This window comes from Kryptolebias marmoratus, linkage group LG10 (genome assembly GCF_001649575.2).
Source record: "Kryptolebias marmoratus isolate JLee-2015 linkage group LG10, ASM164957v2, whole genome shotgun sequence".
Taxonomy (NCBI): Eukaryota; Metazoa; Chordata; class Actinopteri; order Cyprinodontiformes; family Rivulidae; genus Kryptolebias; species Kryptolebias marmoratus.
Genome location: NC_051439.1, coordinates 10,013,189 through 10,031,695, shown reverse-complemented (window position 1 = coordinate 10,031,695; position 18,507 = coordinate 10,013,189).

Sequence of the window (18,507 nt, the reverse complement as noted above, 5' to 3'; positions counted from 1 at the left end):
ATGCTTCTTGCTACTCCACGTCGTCCAGCAGCCCTTCAAAGTGTCATGACTGCAGGTGTTTTTAACTGCAGACTAACGGGCACATCTAATCTGGGACAGGTGTCCATTTAGGGAAAGAAAATAGACTGGGTGTGTCCTTATTTTCTACCTCCAATTTGAGTGATTCCATACTTTTTTCCTCAGAATCGAGTGATTCCATATTTATTTCCCTGTGTTTGGTCAATAAAAGTATCATTTACTGACTTCCACAATGTTTTTTCTTCATTTCTTTGAGTGTTCCTGAAAGCCAACAAGTTGCACCTTGGAATGACCTTATTATTGTATCATGATTTTGATCTGAGTTTGTTTTACAGCATGAAATGTCTGAATGAGTGCTCATCCAAGACTGGTGATTCCATACTTTTTGCCAGGGGTTGTAGTCGTCAAACACCTCCTAGAAAATGCTGCCCAAACATGAGGGCTCCATGTGGTCACATTTTTGTTTGTCCTTACATGATCCACACGTGGGTCATGTAAGGACAAACAAAAAAAAACAAAAAAAACAAACAACATTGAAAAAAAAAATATTGTTTTTTTTCCTATCGAACCAGGTGAACTGCAATATCAATGTCATACCTTCCCTGAATCCACCCATTCTTTTGATCTGAGAGGATTTTCCCAACAGATATGTCCTAGATAGATTTCTTGTCACACAGAGTACACATATCCAGCCTCCCTTCTTCGCATTTATTCATGCAGAGGAATAAATCCTGTGATCAGAATCGGGGAAACGGGCTTGAAAGCCATGACAAATCCTGATATAAATGTAAAACTTGAGAGGAAAAAGTGCCCAAATGTCAGGTTCAGCTTGAGTGTGAGAGATTGCAAATCTTCTTTATGCATGGAGAAAGGTTTTGTAATATTATTCTGGATATCAACCTGTCATCCAAAAGGGCTTCTTGAGATCAAAAATGTTTGGGATTCTCTGCAAAGATCTTAATGTTTTGACATTAGGTAGGTGTTTTTTTGTGCAGGAGGAGCCATGAAGAGAATGTTTTAAAGGATTTCATCACATTTTTGATGGTTTATTATGAACCATATTGAATCATGGAAAGGCAGATGTTGCTTTTCCTGCTGGATCTGGTTGGTAAACCAACATGGGGGCCAGCCAATAACATGTATGGTTCATAAACTTGCTAACCTGGCTAAATACATGTTGTTTATCATTGACTTAATATGTGCTGATTCAGAATTCTTGCTCTGATCTGCATTAGATCTAATCAGAAAGAGGCTGGCACAATGTAGGAACTAAAACACTAAACTAAACTAATTCAAAGGCACCAGAGATCAGGGCGCTTGTCAAAGCCAAACCAGTACAGAACCAAAAGGAACAAAAGAAAAAAAAGAGAATATGAGCAAAATAAAGGACCATATAAACAAAAAAGAAGAAATCAGTCTGACAAAGACAGGTGTAAAACTAACTGAAGTAAACCAAGTGACATATGAGCTACAAAATGAACTAGAACTAAAGCAGAGATTATGTTCTGGTCTTCAGATCTGTGGTCATATCAAAAGCAACAATGTTTACAGCATATTTATACTGTAAAGCCAAAGTAAACCAAAAGATATTCACTGAACAACTCATGAAACAGAAAATCAAAAGTAAAAGTCAATCCCCCTAAAATTCACAGAACAAAAGAAAAATCCTTTTTTATCTGACTTTAAACTGTAGACTCGGTCAATCAGTCACATTAATGTTAATGTAATGCTAAACTTAGGCTTTGAGGTATGTTATTTTTTTTTACCTTAGAATAAACCTATGATAGAAGACAAACAAAGAAACAAGAAAAGCTGACAAATATATATTACCATAACCATCTCCTCTGTAAAAGCTGTACTTTAGTTATACATTACAAATGGAGTATTTATTAAAAAAATAGACAAATTTAATATTTAAGTTGACCTAACAACATTCTGCAAGAAAAGAGAGTAATAAAAAACAATGATGATTCATTTGATTCATCTTGTTAGAGCAAAGCATTTCTTGTATCATTATGCTAGTATTAAGAACATAAAATATATTCTGACAACCGGTCCACACACACGCACACACACACACCTTCACGCCTTTATTAACTGTAGACACAATGAGGAAGAGAGAGTCATTAGACGGGGAAGATGCTTCAAGGCAGTTTGTCTTGTATTTAGGACACGAGCCAAGGATGCTCACTTCACACATCAAACATGCTTTGTAGTCATCTTTACCTCAGAAAACAGGTCATTATGACCAACACAGACTTTTGTAACAATAAATCTCAATTTCTTTGTTGACTAAATGTATTAAAAAAGCTGATTTTATCAAAACTTATCAATCTTGCTGCCACAATCTGTGCAGAAACATTTTCTCTTCATAAACAGGGTAGCATCTGTGTTTAATATAAACTTGTTTTTATTGATTTATTAAAATGACAGGGCATTAATATAAAAAACGTTGTATACGTTCATTTCAGAGCAGCATCTCTCCGACTGAATGTGGCGGCGTTGATTAATTATGTTAATATTTATTTTAAGTCTGGCCTTGCCGGTATGATTAAGTAGCTCTCTCTTGTCAAGTGCCAGACAACCTTTGCTTTTCTAATCCAGGCTGATCTGCCTGAGCAGAGTGATGTTAGCCAAGTGGAAAGTCTTACAGTAAGTTGGAAGATTTGCACATTTACTCTGCATCTCAGCTCACATTGCTGCACATTTTGGGCTTTAAAACGTGCAGAATTTGCAGCATGGCTCATTGTTTATGAACTTATTTCTGAACTCTAATATTAACAAGATCCTACAGCGTACTTTTTTTTTTGTCAAGACTGTAAAAAATATGTGCAGAACGTGCAGAATGAAAAGAAAATGGATGATGACGTTGAAGTTGTCAGATCACAGCGAGTGGATTTTTAATGGGCAGAGAAGTTGTGGGGTGCAGCTGTGTGGTTTCAAGCTGAGGCTGGATCTGTCACTGTTGTTTAAACAAAGACCACCGAGCTGATCGATAGAGTGCAGACCACGGGGCTTTGAAAAAATAGCCATCACGCTAAAATACCACTTTATGAACACAGCATGTGTGGAAAAACAACTGATTCAAACATGAACCTCTTTTTTCTTTCCTTTTTGCGTTGAGACTTCAGCTTGAAATTGGTCAGAAAGTACAAGACATATTTGATCTGGTGGGATATCTGTTAACTACTTACACCACAGCAGATAAGCTCAACAGAACGGCTTCAGCGCTTACTGAAATTCTCCCTTCGAGTCTGACTTGTGCCCGGAGGAGGACGGATGATACCCTGAGCAAATGATTAAGGCTGGGTGGAGATGAAGTTTAAGCAAAGAAAGAGAGAAAAAATAAAACTGTACAAACCAGGCACAGTCGTATTCAAGGCCTGAAACACCCCAGTGCACTTCAATCAGTCCAGTTGGTAGCACTAGCACGCACATGCTGTGCAGTAGCTGGAAGTACATCTCTGAACAAGGATCTTACAGTGTTTTTGTCTCAGATGTTGGAACTTAACATCAAAATAGGAAATAATGTGTTTATTTGTCAGCTGGATGCATAAAAAGTGATGCCTTTTTAGGAAATCGCTATATTTAGAGGCCAAACATTTAATACTGTTTGCTGAATTAATAGCGTCTGGTGCTCAAGATCGCAAAATGTTACAACTAAATCAATTCTTGGCTGAGTTTTAAACTACGATCATCTGATTTATGATGAGAAATGACAGGGTTGTTGACGTTTTGGTCAAACCTTGAAAATAACACTGTGTGATATCAAGAGATGTCACGCTCAGGGTGTGTGTCGGGAATGAATCAGTGGCGACTCCATATAATTTTTGTGCTGGCTAATGTCACTCAGTTGTGGTGGCCATCTTTAATTGGGGTGATTCAAAAGTTAATTATTTGTAGATGTACATCCGATGATTGGTTTCTGAGAGTTTCATTAAAATGGGTCCTGTGGTTGATGAGATATTTTACCACAACACTCACATGCACACACAAATACACACAGACATGGGCAAAAACATGATTCCCCTCTTGACTTCTGTGGGTGTGGATAATAACAACAACATATGGGGTATAAAACTATACAACTATCAATATAAATCAATGAGCCATGCCATAGTCAGTTAATAATGTGACTTTATTTGCTTGAGTAACATTTGATAATCCACACTGGGTGTTTGCAGCAGCAGCAGCAGCAGCAGCAGCAGGCCAGTCTAGTTGGCAGAGACACATTTTAATGGGGTCACAACCATTTCCATAAGGCTGTCTGCTTGTCTTTTGTCAGGCTGAGACACTGAGATCCAACTGATTTATTCAACTTTAAACACAGAGACAAAGGATACAGGAAGCAGATGAAGCAAGTATGCAGATGACTGCCAACCGGATGTGGTGGGGTGACTTTATTTGAGGTGCCAGGGGGATTTCACAGGCCCCAAAAACAAGTTCCTTCCATTTAAGAAAGAAAGAAAAATGGAGAGTAGACTCACACTGCCCTCTGCTGATTGTTACCGTGAAGATCTGCATAAAAATTACAGGCATGTATAAAAAGATGCTCTGATGTTTATTGTTCATCAGGCACAAACCTATAGATTTATTAAATAGATCTAAAGTGATCAGCATTAGGAGTTTAAAAGTAAAATTTCATGTGATGCAGATATTTTTCAGAATAAAAGAAATTGCAGAACAAAAACATGCCAACTAACTGAGTCGCTGCCATTAAACTGCGTTACGTTATTTGATGTTTGTTTGAGCCTTGCATATTACAAGCAGCATGATAAATGAGGGCATCCCAACATTTCTTCATAATCTTCCTAAATACCTAGTTAAACCAAAATATATGAGCTGCTGACCTCTAGCTGATACAGAAGGTAACAACAGAATAGCTTGTCACATTTATTTATTTATTTAACAGAGACAAAATAATCTTAAAAAAAGCTTCTTTAAACGATTTAAGTCAATTTACAGTTATATAAGACATGGCTCCAGACTAGTTTGTATAAAAGTACACATGCAATCTGCAAAGTATGCTGCATTTTTTATCTTTAAGTGATTCCACTTATGTTAATTGAAACCTTTAATGGAAGGACAGAAGTAAAAAAAAAAAAAAGAAAACAAGCAGAGGAGGAAGATAAAAGTATGACTTAGAGTCTGATCTGTATTCAGTCCTTCGTAGCGGTGTCCAATCCAGCTGGCAGCACATCGACAAAGTCCATTGATATTCAACAGGGTGAGTGTGTGATTTAAACAGGTTGTGCTCTGCTCAGAACAAAATCTCATTTATGATTCTGTGTTCTCTGTGATATTAAAGCCAGCGCAGGCAATTTGGAAAAAGACACAAACACATAAAATGCACAATGACAGCCGAGTGTCAGGGGTGGGGGCACGGCAGAGGAAGGAAACAGGAAACTGATTAAACTGAGGTTGGGTCTCTAAACAGCCACCAAACCAAGATACTGAGTGGGCTGAAGTTGTCCATCTTTGCAGGCAATCATGTCAGAGTCTGGCTTGCTCAGCTGCTACAACCCTCCCCCTCCACACACACACACACACTGAAGTCATCTTTTAAATAAAGTTAAATATAACTTCTAAAAATACCTTAAAGCAATACTTCAGATCTTTTGAAGTGAAGTTCCCTGGACAGGTTGGGAACAGTTAACATCTTACCTGTTGAAGATAGTTTTTTGAAAGACCTCAGTTTAGAGAAACAGTAAATAGTTATGACCAGCCTGCTGAGCTAACTGGGTCCAAATGAGTTCAAGACCAAAGTCTGTCATTTTGAAACAACTCCAATCAAACAGTTTATCGTGGTTCATCCCACCACTGTGTCATATCCTTTTACACCACCATCAGTTTTGCGTTATGATTAGTTGGTTAAAGTTCTCTGGTTATTTCTGGCATCAGCCACTAGCTGTAGCTCTTCTAGTGCAGCCTGGGGGCAATTCTGACAGGAATATCATAACATTTGTTAAAGCCAGAAGGGGACCATTGTCCTGATAGTTCTAAATTCTGCCCCCACCTCTTGAACAAATACTTCTTTCTTGCTCACAAGAAAACTCATGTTACACCATGATTGTGTAGAGTAGGGAGCCCCACATTCCTACTGCACAGACTCTGATCCCATAAACTGGGGCTTGCTGGCTTCAATTCCCAAACAAAAAAAGGACATTTTGTATAACTATGGATGTAAAACTGAAAGTGGTATGCAGGTTTCTAAATGGCTTTTGCAGGAAATGCTGTGTAAATTTTAGGTAAGAGTTTTAAAATGACAGCAATCCACATTAAACTTGGCCCCACTTGAATTAGCCTTTAGCTTTCTCCAAACTGAAAGTACTCAAATAGCTGTCTACAACAAACAATGAGAAGTTCAAAATGTTTTCAAAATAGTGGTGAGATGGGGCTCACTGATAATCTTGGGATGGGACACCAAAACCAAAAGCTACAGAAGAAGCTCAGGAGTTTTATTATGCTGGCAGCTGATATAACTAATTGATAACAGCACAGTCACCAATCAACTCACTGAAGTTTTTCTTCTCAGCTTTTAAATTTATATTTATAAACAAATATTATGCATATAAGACTGGCTGGCCAGGAGAGGGTGGTCAGTGTCCCCCTTTGTCCCCCTTTTGTGGTGCCCCTGACAACAAGTAAGATATTAATTGTTTGTAACCTTTCCACAAAACCACACTTCAGAAGATCTGAACGATCCCTTTAAATTGGTTTTCCACATGAGTTGGACATTTTTAGACTGATTTATAAGGAACTATATCCTCCAGTACTATTCAGTCACAGATTGCAGCATAACATTGTGAAATACCAGGTTTGTTGGTACAAAATTAAGCATTGTAAGTCTTGTGGCACTTGTAGTGCTAAATGAAGCTGACAGAGACTGCGGGATAACTCACGCATGTCAAAACATCATTTACCGAGACAGCTCCCAAGTTAGTGCCACTTAATACCTCTCAGGTTTTAAACGAAGACGAAGACATCAGACATTCAGAAGCTGCGGCATTAATAGAGACAATAAATATCTCATCAATACCAGCTGAACTATTTACAAGCCTGTGCACGCACATGACCTCGTAATTATCCCAGTTTCTCTTTAAGTGTTTAACTGAAAGTCTCTTGCATGAAGTACAACCTGTGAAGTTGTTAATTTTCAAAAGCCTGTTTGTGTTACTCCCCTGACAAGAATACGAGAGGCCGATTATTCCATTAGCTCGGGCCAAGAATGTATCTGTGTCTGGGGGTGAACTCCTAATGCAGAGGATCATCGTGTACACATGAATTATTCATAATCATTAATTGCACACACGGCATGACTTTATCCACCCCTAAAAAAGTAAAGCACATTATCACGCACTTAGCTGGTGTTTTTTTTTTGAGAAGACGGTAAAAAATAAAATGCTAAAGAGCTGTAATGTGCCAAAAGACATAAAAAGTGGAAAACATCAAAGATATTTCTGATTAGTGGCAGTAACTGTAAGCTGGGTACTTTGTTGCACTTATGACTCATGTAATGACTTTATGCACATTTATACCTGGGTTCAGCCTGGGCTAAAGAGAAAAACATTTTTACCTGTCTGTCATTCCTTTCAAGGCTGCATAGCTACCATATTGAATTAGTTTGACTCCAAAAGCTAATCACTTTTTGGATCTGAGATTTTCCTTTAAATTTGTCCAGTGGTTCATGACATATTTTGTTAACATTACAGACAAACATACACAACACTTTCGTTAATTCCTGTTTGGTGACGTTCGATAATAAAAGAAGTTGATTTTGTTTTTCTTGTTTATGCAAAAAACTTAACTAATTGAACATAAAATGTTATTATACAACAGAAAGTCATTGTAAAACTTATGTACTGTATACTGTCCTTCTAAATTTAGTTATTAATACAAAAGTATCAATATTCTGTGATTATATGTTGCTTATTGACAATATTTTATGTGCAAACGCCTTTAGGTTATAAAATACAATTTTGAATATTTCATTTAGTTTAAGTTGTTATTATTTAGATGAAAAACAAATGCAAAAGTCTGAAAATTCTTTTAATTCTTAGTGATTTCTATGTCAAATTGTCTTTTTTTGTTTTAAGAGCATGTAAACCACATGCTATAGGAGCTGATAAATTTATTGTAAAATGTAGTAAAGATGTTTTAATTCTTCTGCAGCTTTAGACAACTTTGTGATTCTTTTAGTTGTTAGTAACATCTCTCAAATCCTTATCACAAACTGTTTCATTTGTTGTTATCTACTTTATTTCTAGTTATCTGATATCAAACTGCACAGATAAAGGCTCTCCGTCTCTCTGACTTTGGAGTTTGGTTGTGTGAGCAAGACTTCAGTGTTTACACTTCAGCGTGCTCCGGGAACGGTGGAGAAGTTTCTGTATGTGTGTGTCTGAGTGTGTGTGAGAACAGACAGGGTTGGTGACCTTTTCAGTGAGCAGTCATTTAATCAACACTGACAGCCTTTTAGAGACCACTTACCATTTATCTGGTCTACAAGATTAGGCCCTCCAGTGAAACAACACGCTGATCGAATCATCGTCCCACACGGCACAGTGACAGCAAGGAAACACAAAAATCAATAACCGAGTGCTGAGAGTTCATATTTTGGGAATTATTACAGCAGTATGTAATTCCTACATTTATTCATTTTCTATGTCTGGGTTCTTCCATGGCAGGTCAGTCTGCCAGAACACACATGGCCTTTAGGTCTCTTTTTTAGGCTGGATGCCAATGAGAAACTGGGTCAAGTTTTATTATTCAAGATGTGAAATGCATATAGACCTGAGCATCCAAAAATGTAGCATGTTGAGGCTCTAAATGCTGAGGCTTTCTGAGAGCCAAACAAACGAAAACCAGCTACTGAACCGATTTCGCTGAGGAAAAAGCAGATCAGCTCTTTATCTGCTTTTGAACATTTTGCAGTCTCACCCTGAGCTGGTTTAAAGGATCAAGTCTGCCGTCCCATTCCTCCTCTCCTCTGTACACCATTTTTCTCCTGAACCGGTGCAGATACAGCTTGTTCCACTTATCTCATGCTGAAGAGTCATGAGTCATGAGAAGCTCCAATTAGCTAAGCTTCAATTTTGGCACTTTTTTGCAGCAGATTTAAAACGTTATTTCTGTTTACTTCAGATAAGCGTGCAATGAAAGAAAGTAAAGGGGGGGTGAAAGAGCTCACATTTTGTTACAGTCTTTAGGTTTTTCCAGTTGTAAACAGAGAGAAAATGTCATTCTGAAGAGCTTACTTTTCAACATGTACCTGAGATTGTATAAAACCACATCAATGTGATGTGCATTATATTTGCTGTGGGAAAAGGCACAGAAAAACGAGGGATGCTGCATGCACACCAGTTAGAGTCGAGTTTGGCACCGGTTCCTGTGTGACAAAAAAAGAAAATCCAGAGTAGTTAGTTTTTTCCACCTGCACTCTTGGATGTGGGTTGTATTTGTCAGGCTGTCGAAGGAAAGTCTTGGCCAAACTTTTACTGATGAGGAGGAGAAAGAGCAGCTGTGGGTTTATATCCTTACAGTTTGGAGAGTCAAGACTTGTTCCGAAGCTTGTACAGCTCCTCATAAAAAATAAAAACAAACTTCAAGCTGGCTGTTACTTCAGTTAAACCTTGGCATAATCTGCTCACTGTGATGAGGATTCAAACCTCAATATATTTTGCCACATCGAAGGGGTGTCACAGAGCTTTGTGCCAAACTTAAACTGGCTTTCAGCACAGTGTGCAAAAACAGCCCTCAAAATTTTGCTCTGCATCCAGGTTAGCACAGATTTTAATTTTGTATTGGAGACAAACACATGTCCTCTGGGTTTCTCTCTTTTCATCTTGGCTACTTTTACCTATTTACAAGGCTACTATGAGCTACTTTGTACATGTGTTACAAGTACTTCGTAAAGATTAGGAAAACATCTTAGTATGGCATTACAATGAGCAAAAAAAAAAGGAGGAACGCTTTCATGACATTTTCCACATGATTCCATGCTGGTGTGCTTTGGAAAAGTTACAGAAATCTTTATCGATTGGTCTGTGCTTCTAAACACATCTATGACACATTTGTCTTATTTGCACAACCAAAATAAGTGTTTTAGACATTGCATTTATTGCAAAATACATAATATTGCTTTAAAACATGTTGGGCATTTTGGAAATTGTAAAGATAGGAACAATTTAGCTGTAAATGCATTAAATATGAATAGGAAAACAAGCTTAGGTTAAGCACAAAACTGAAATTGGAAAAGAAAGTGTTTCTCTGCACCTCTAAATTAATTGTTGTTGCTGGCATAGTGCTTTTTTTCTTGCCACATTTTAGAAGAAATTATTCATTTGCTGTAGCTATTTCAATGGAAAGAAAAACAAAGTAAGAAAAACAGCTGTTTTTTTTGTTTATTAGTTTTTTTTATTTTATTTTTTTGTTTTCAGTGTTTAAAACAACAATCAATCAATCAGTAAAGGTCACAAGGTTTGTATGGTTGGATGAAGCACTGCTGATCACAACATATTTATTCCATCATATGAAAAAAACTCCATTCTTTAATATTTCAAAAACAGTCTAAGCACCCTTGATTGACGCAACAACACCAGTTTTACATTTCTGCTACAAAGCATACACTCACAGTCATATAACTCAGAGAGATACATTATGAATTCCTGGCCGTATTCATCCGGTGACACATTTCATGCACCAGTGCAACAAACACGAGAAGTGCATACCAGAAACAGGCCGACAAGGATACAAAACATGAGCATCAGCATAAGAGCACGCAACTGCTCCTTTCATATGCAGCCTCTCAGCCACCCGGCTGCATGTTTGTATTATTAAATATGAATCAATTACATTACCCACACTACTTCTCAATCTTGTATTTGCAAAGAGGAAAAAAAAATCCTCTTCTTTTTTCACGTGTAGGTGGACAATCTTCCCAACAGGTCTCAGCAGAACCAGAATTTCCAGCCTTACACCTCTCATCGGACTGATTGATTGAGCATATTGGTGAGAGTTAAAGTAATTGAATTACATCTGAGTGAATAAATTAGTTTAGCAACTTCTACCAAAATTCATTTACATCTAGATGACATGACACACAGGTTCATTACCGGCTCCTGAAACTTCTTCCAGACGGCATTGTCCAATTGCACCCTAACTCATTCAGCTTTGTTGGTGCTGTGACTGGAACAACAATGTGTGCAGGAACTCGTACTCTGATGTGATAAATTACAGGAATGGATCCAATACAGAAGCTGAGATGAACTGCAAAGAGACCCCAAGGGGCAGTAAAGATAAATGTTTCCACAATTGATGTTAAAGTAGTCTTAATTAAATGGTAAATGCATGCTTAATGCTTCAGATATGGTTCAAATGGGATTTTGCACAATGACCCTTAATTTATTTTCTTGCATTGTGTTGTATAGTGAAGCAGTGATCCTTTGTAAAAAAAAAACAAAACTGAATGTGTTTATAAAATGCTCTTAAAAGATATATAACAAGGATCTCTGTTAACAAGAAATATAAATAAAGTCGTGTTGCTCTTTAAGGTTTAAGAAGGTTGACAAAAGGGCTGTTTAGATTATTGTTTTTTAGATTCATCTGTAGAAGCTGTATTTCATATTCACATTCCAATAGTTGGAGAAATGTTTTATCTTATAAACAATAGGACTTTATTATTTGCATTTATAGTTAGGACAATTAGTACTTGTTAAATTTAAGGTTTAATTACAAAACAGTCAAATCAAAGTTTATTTTTATGAAAAATATCCTTAGTTAACCAAAGATACAAGCAATAATTATTAAATCAGTATTGAATATGTATATGTATGCACTAAATAGCAAAAAGGTCACTAAATGAAACAAACAAACAAACAAAAATTTTATTAAGTTTGCAGTCTCATTTTGGGATTTTGGGTATGTTTTGTGTTTGTGTTTCTCCTTACTAACCTCTTATTTTCAGGATGAGCTAGAGGAGGCGTGACTGGAACATTCAGTGTTTGGCTGCCACACCTGAAGCTGGTTTGGCTGATGAGAACTCCCTCTACTTAAGGCTGAGTGAATTATTACTCCCTCGTGGGATCGATAAAGTCACACAATGACAGTCCTGCCTCTGTCTAGAAAAAGTCTAGTGATTATCTGCAGATTCATTGAGCGAAAACTTTTCTAAGTTTCTTATCTGTGTTCTTCTACATATGTGTGCCAATTCAGCTTCCTGTACCCTCCAACCCAGCTCCAAACAAAAGGAGAAGTCACTCAGCTGCTCCTTTTCAGCCTGCCGTGCCACGCTCTATGTTCCTAGTCTGTCTGCCTCTCCAGACCTTCTGTCACTCCCTCCATACTCACCCAGAGGAAACAAATTCTCTGTTGGTCTGGAATCCCAAATACATCTCTCCTAGAGCCTGTTTCTCATAGAACCCCTTTAAAGAGCAAACCCTTATTACCACATTTAGTATCACTTACCTTTTACACTTGCTTCTTGTTGTTCTTTCAGGTTTGGGATTCAGAACTCTGTGGAAAAAAAACCTAACCTCAACCACTCATAAACAACTATGTTTTCTAGGTTTTGCCAACTTCTACAGACAGTTCATCCATAACTACAGCCAGACAGCATTCTGCCTAATGAAGTTAAAATCCATCTATCAACACTTCTACTGGTCCTCAGCGGCAGAAGAGACCTTCCAAGAACTGAAGTGTCTGTTCACTACAGCCTTGGTACTAATACACCCTGACCCACACAAACAATTTATTATAGAAATGGTTCTTCAGACTCCTGGGTCAGAGCCATATTGTCTCAAAGGTCCAGCTCTGCTTGCAAGATTCACCCCTGTTCCTTTTTCTCCCCTCACCTTACTCCAGCAGAAAGAAATGATGACATTGAAAACCATGAACTCCTCACAATAGAGCTTGCCTTACAAAAGTGAAGACATTGGCTGGAGGGAGCAGAGGTCCCATTTGTTATTTGGATAGACCATAAAAACTTGGCCTATCTACAGACTGCCAAGAGACTGAATGATAGGCAAGCACGTTGGTCTCTGTTTTTTGCACGCTTTCAATTTAACATTACCTGGCTCCAAAAATACAAAAACTAGATGCTCTCTCACGCCGGTTCTCGCTCTTCAAAGAATCATACCATCCAGGAACTCATAGCACCACAGAACTCACCTAAAGACACTTCTGTTTGCTCACACTAGCCAAGATGTAAGGGAATTTGTCTCTGCCTGCACCGACTGCACCAGAAACAAGAATCAACATCAACCCTTCTCAGGTCTGCTTTATCCATTACCTGATCTGAGTCACCCATGGTTCCACATCGCTCTTGACTTCGTTACTTGCTTGCCACCATCTGAGGGTAACACAACTATACTCACCATAGTTGACTTGGTTTACTAAAGAGGTGCATTTCATCCAATTACCTACATTCCCATCCGCTCTGAAGACGGCACAAATAATGACACAACAAGTCTTCAGGCTCAATGGCATTCCCCTCGACATAGTTTTTAATCGTGGTTCACAATTTACCTCTTAAGTATAGAAAGCATTCTGTAAGGCTCTGGGAGCATCAATAAGTGTATCCTCAGGGTTTCGTCCCCAATCCAACAGCCAAACCAAACGACCTAACCGAGAGCTGGAGGTAGCCCTCCACTACATGATAGAAAACAACCCATCCTTCTGGAGCTCACAGTTGCCTCGGATTCAGTACACACACTGCTCTCTCCCCAACATGTCAAAATTACAGAAAAATGTCAAACCTTTACCTTAATCAAGTCTTAAAATTAGATAAATACACCTCAGTTTGTTGAGGTGCATTTATCTACATGTAGACAAACATGTTTAATAAACTGTTGAACATGTTTTCTTCATGTTTTTAATACAAACTAAACCAAAACACAAAAGTACTGTGTGGAAAACAATAAGCCAGGGTGTGATTTCATTTTAGTGTGACTGTACGTGCTGGAGCAATTTAACCTCAGGCCAATTTAACCTCTGGCTTTCACACAGTGCCCCCTCTCCACACATCACTGAAAAAACATGAAATGACTTCGAGAGAGCTTTGCAAGACGAACTAAAATTCATACAGAAGTTGAAAAATGTAAAATGAACGGGTAAAAATCCATCAAACAGGAACTGTTTGCAACTACTAACCTTGTAGGGTCCTTACATGTCTCTTGGGCAGTTTCCTTTACTGTTTAGAGCCAAAGATTCAATAAAAAGGCTGAAAATACTCTTGCTTATTAGAAAATGACACAATCTTTTACACATTTAGATGCAGATTCTCTCTAAGTGGTGTTTAAACATTTTAACTTCATTCATAATGAAGACAAGCTGATAGTTGTGACAACACATTTCTAACAGTAAAGAAACATGAAGTGATAACTCAAGGAGCATGCCTACTATGTTTTTTATTTATTTATCTTAAGTAATGTATTGAATGGAACCTGTTATGCATGCTGTTTACAGAATCAATAGAGCATTTACAGAGAGCGGCTTAGAAGCGTTTCAGAAAAGTAATCATGGTGTAATTATGTGGGAATGTGTTGCTACGCAACCTCTGGAAAAAAAAGTGCTGATCTGATTAATATTCCTGCTGAATTCCTACCCACGCTGTATGATGTTTAAGTCAACAAGCATCATCATTTTCTTTTCTTACGGTCACGATCGTCCCGGACAAACGCGACAGCAGGCTTGCTGGTGTGCAGGATCAAAGTGACAGCAGTGAAATGGCCTGCAGCCTAAAGTGAAGGTGAAAAGCCTCTCCACAAATGGAAGGAGAAAACAGCAAAGTGGGTGGAAAGGTGAATGGGATCCAACAGGGAAATCAGCTGAAGGGGAGGAAACTAAAAGAAATTTTCAAAAACAAACAAACAAATAAAAACTCAGATCAGCAACTGAGAAGTTTTGTTTTCATATTTTCCGGTGCAAGATGCCACTAACTGCTTGCTTGTGATAAACAAAATATTTTCCTCCCAAAAATAAATCACGAAGAAAGTAAAGCTGTTCCTGCTGCCTGAAGAGTGAGCACATCAGCACCTGTCACATTTCGCCTTCAGATCTTCCGTAGGTGCTTTGTGACACTCTGCCCTGCCCATCTATCATTCAGCACAGAGCCGTAACCTTCTGCTTCCTCCACGCACAAACACATACTCAGGCAGTAATCTGAATGTGAGCTGCAGGGAGGAGGAGGAGGAGGAGCAGCTGTGGAGAGCGAGAGGAGAAAGGTTAAGCTGTGGGCCGCCGGTGACAGCGCAGCAGGGGATCGTGGAGGCGCCTTGGCAGGTACATGTTTTAGCTCAGGGATATAGCTGCTGTTTATGGTTTACAGCAGGCAGTGAGAACAAGGCAGAGCTGTCAAGGACCTCGGCTGAGGGACAAGTCGTGGTATTTGTATCGCGGAGAAAAGGATAAACTTTGAATCCAGTAAACACAGCTAAACCCTCAAGTGAGGCTTTCCTTGGAGCTACAAAATATGTACCTCCATTGTGAGAGACATGTTTTGAAAGGCATAAAGTAAAGCAGCATTTTTCAGCACAACAAGGGGGAAGAAAGCGGCATTCATCCAAGTTTGTTTGGCAGAACCCAGCCCCAAAACAGAGAGAAAAAGGCTGATAAATAAGCCAAATGCTAAAAGGACGAAAGGAAATTCTGCAATATTTTGAGGGGATCATATCCCTGTGCCAAAAACAGTAAAGGATAGTGCTTCCAGGCAAAATAACCAAAAGAATAGAATCCCACATGTACCAGTGGTTGCAAAAACTGTTGACACTTGTGTGCAGCAATATGCATCAAAGGCTTTAAATGCATATGTTTTTAGCAAAGTGTATGAGCATGTAATTACTAATTTTTATAAATTCTTGGTATTTTTCAGCCTACTGTAAATTTAATAATATAATTTAAGCAGGAAACACCGGGATGCACAGGGAGTAAAGAGAACATGAAGAAAATATTAAGTTGAAAAAAGACAAAAACCTAAGAATAAAATCAAAAAGCACTGCCAAAACCCCAGATCATTACAGCTTTATCTAAGCTGCATTGCTGTGCAAAACTAAGCAAAAGCTGAAAAAAGTTGGTATTAACTTAAAAATGTAACTGTGATGAACATGACTAATATAAATCGGGAATTATGAATCCTTATTTTCTATGGTAAAATAGTTGGTTTCACATTTCACTTGTATCCACCTGCACAAGGTTAAGGTCACATTGGTCCAAGTGTGACATTTTGTTTTTATTCACTTTCATTTGATCAAAAGAAACAAATCACTCATTGTCCTTGAAGGAAATTTCTGATTCAGTTTGACCTCTGATCCTGGTGTGTCATGACTTTCTGTAGGTCACCCAGGAAGCATACCCACAAGTAGTGATGACACACACGAACACAGACACATCTGAAGACATGCCAACAAACCTGACAGAGTGTGAAATCTGACATATACTATAGGATGACAGGAAGGGACAGAGGAAGTGTTTTCTGCCCACTTGTCAGTCCTACTCTTTTTATAAATCATTTTTTAACACTTTGCAATGAAAAACAGTTCTGTGTGGATATATTTTAATAATCTAATTCCATGAAATTCACACACAGGCAGCCCTACAGTAGTTTTTTTATTACACTGGTTTTAGTGGTTTACCATTAGAGATTTCACTTTGGGGCATATTTTTTGTAAACTAAAAAAATGAATACAACTCAACTATCAAAATTCACTTACAAAATATACAAATTTATGTTCATGACAAGCAGTGCCATTAGATGTCTGAGCCTTTTTCTTATTATTGGAGGCTATTTATTTTAGTTTGTCAAACTAAAAATGACAGTATTGGGATGCAGCTTTAGTGCTATAACTGATAATATTGCTAAGATGGAGGTTGGCATCATGTTGGGTATTTTGTAATAAAAGAGTTTTTTGCTTTAGGCATTCATCTGAAGCGCACAGCAGCTCTATATTTTGTGTCCTCCTTTTGTCCCAGTGCTGCCTCGCTTCAGGCCAGCTACCACTGTGTGCCGTCTTTACCTTTTTAAAGCCAGCCAGTCAAACTGAAGACAGATGGTATGATCATAGGAAGCATTTTGCAAATGATAGATGCTCATTGCAAAAATCAAAACAATACTTCAATAACTGGCAGAGCTGACCAATCTATTAAGAATACCACAAAAGGTATTATATTTATCACCAGACAGGACACAAGACTCACATTAAAGCAGTATTCTTAGACATAAAAAAAATGTCTTTGATAAAGTAAAAATGCTTTTTAAAAAAATGAAAAAGTCAAATTTTTGTTGTTCAGTCCATGTTTACAAAATAAGAAATAGTGAATCATAGTTAATGGGATGAAATCAGTCCTTCAAAACTGTAAAAAAGGAGTTCCACAAGGCTGCCCTTTCCTTTTGTGCATATGTTGAGGACCCATAACCAAATCACTTTGAAAACCTGGGACGTTGTTGCCAATGCCCAAAGTGGGACAGCACTCATGAGTATGCAAGTATGCAGGTTTCAGTTTCACCAACCATAAGCTATGACCAAATCTTAAACTACATTACCCACAAGACGTTGGTTAATACCAGTAAGTCATGACTCTTTCTACACTGCTTCTGATTGGGTCAACTATGAAAATCACGAGGAACAGTTGGTTAAAAGTTAAGCACAAGGAGCCAGCTGGAGGCAAAGTTGGATGTGTGCCTGGAAGCTAATCAGTGGTGCTGAGGACAGTAATATACACAGTCTATGCAGAGAGGAGGATCTGTGTTGTAAATAAATGGTAAATCAGTAGGTGGTTTAGGTCTTGGCCATAAGATGTAGATTAGGCCATAAGATAAGGCCATAAGATGTAGATTCTTAATGAGAGTGGAGCAACACATCTGGGTTCTTAGCCTCTGCACGGGGATCCCACCTCGTTTTGGGGGAGACAACCCCGCCACTTTGACTGGCAGTGAACAGAACTCCAAACTCCTGATGTGGTTGGTAAGAAAATCACATCAAATAAAACTACAGCATTTCTTTGAAGCATTTAAGTGTCTAAATACTTCGACCTTTTAGGCAAATATTTATTTGATGTCACTGCCAATCAATTCCAGTGTAATAAGAAAAATTTTATTAAATATGGATTGAAGTTCATCAGATCAAAAGGACGGTGCTACCCAGTGGCACAATGTGTCATAAACTGGATCAACAGGGAAATATATATCCCACAGTTATGTTCTCTTTTAAGCTGCTTGGGGATGAGTATTAATAACAGTAAACCAATTAAGTCATTATTATATAACATGAATTAAAATCCTTCAAGGTGGGTTAACCAGTAGATGTTGCACTGTTTCAATTTCTAACTTAACTACTGAGAGTGCAGGGACTTTTTTCCCTTCACTTTGAGTTTTGGTTGTTGCATAAACAAGCTTTGAAAAAAAAATGTTGAAAAAAAAATCCTCTCTCTTCGAAGACTAGAAAAAAATGTAAGTTGAAAGTTTATTTTTCAAAGTATCTGGGCTTTTTTCCTTTT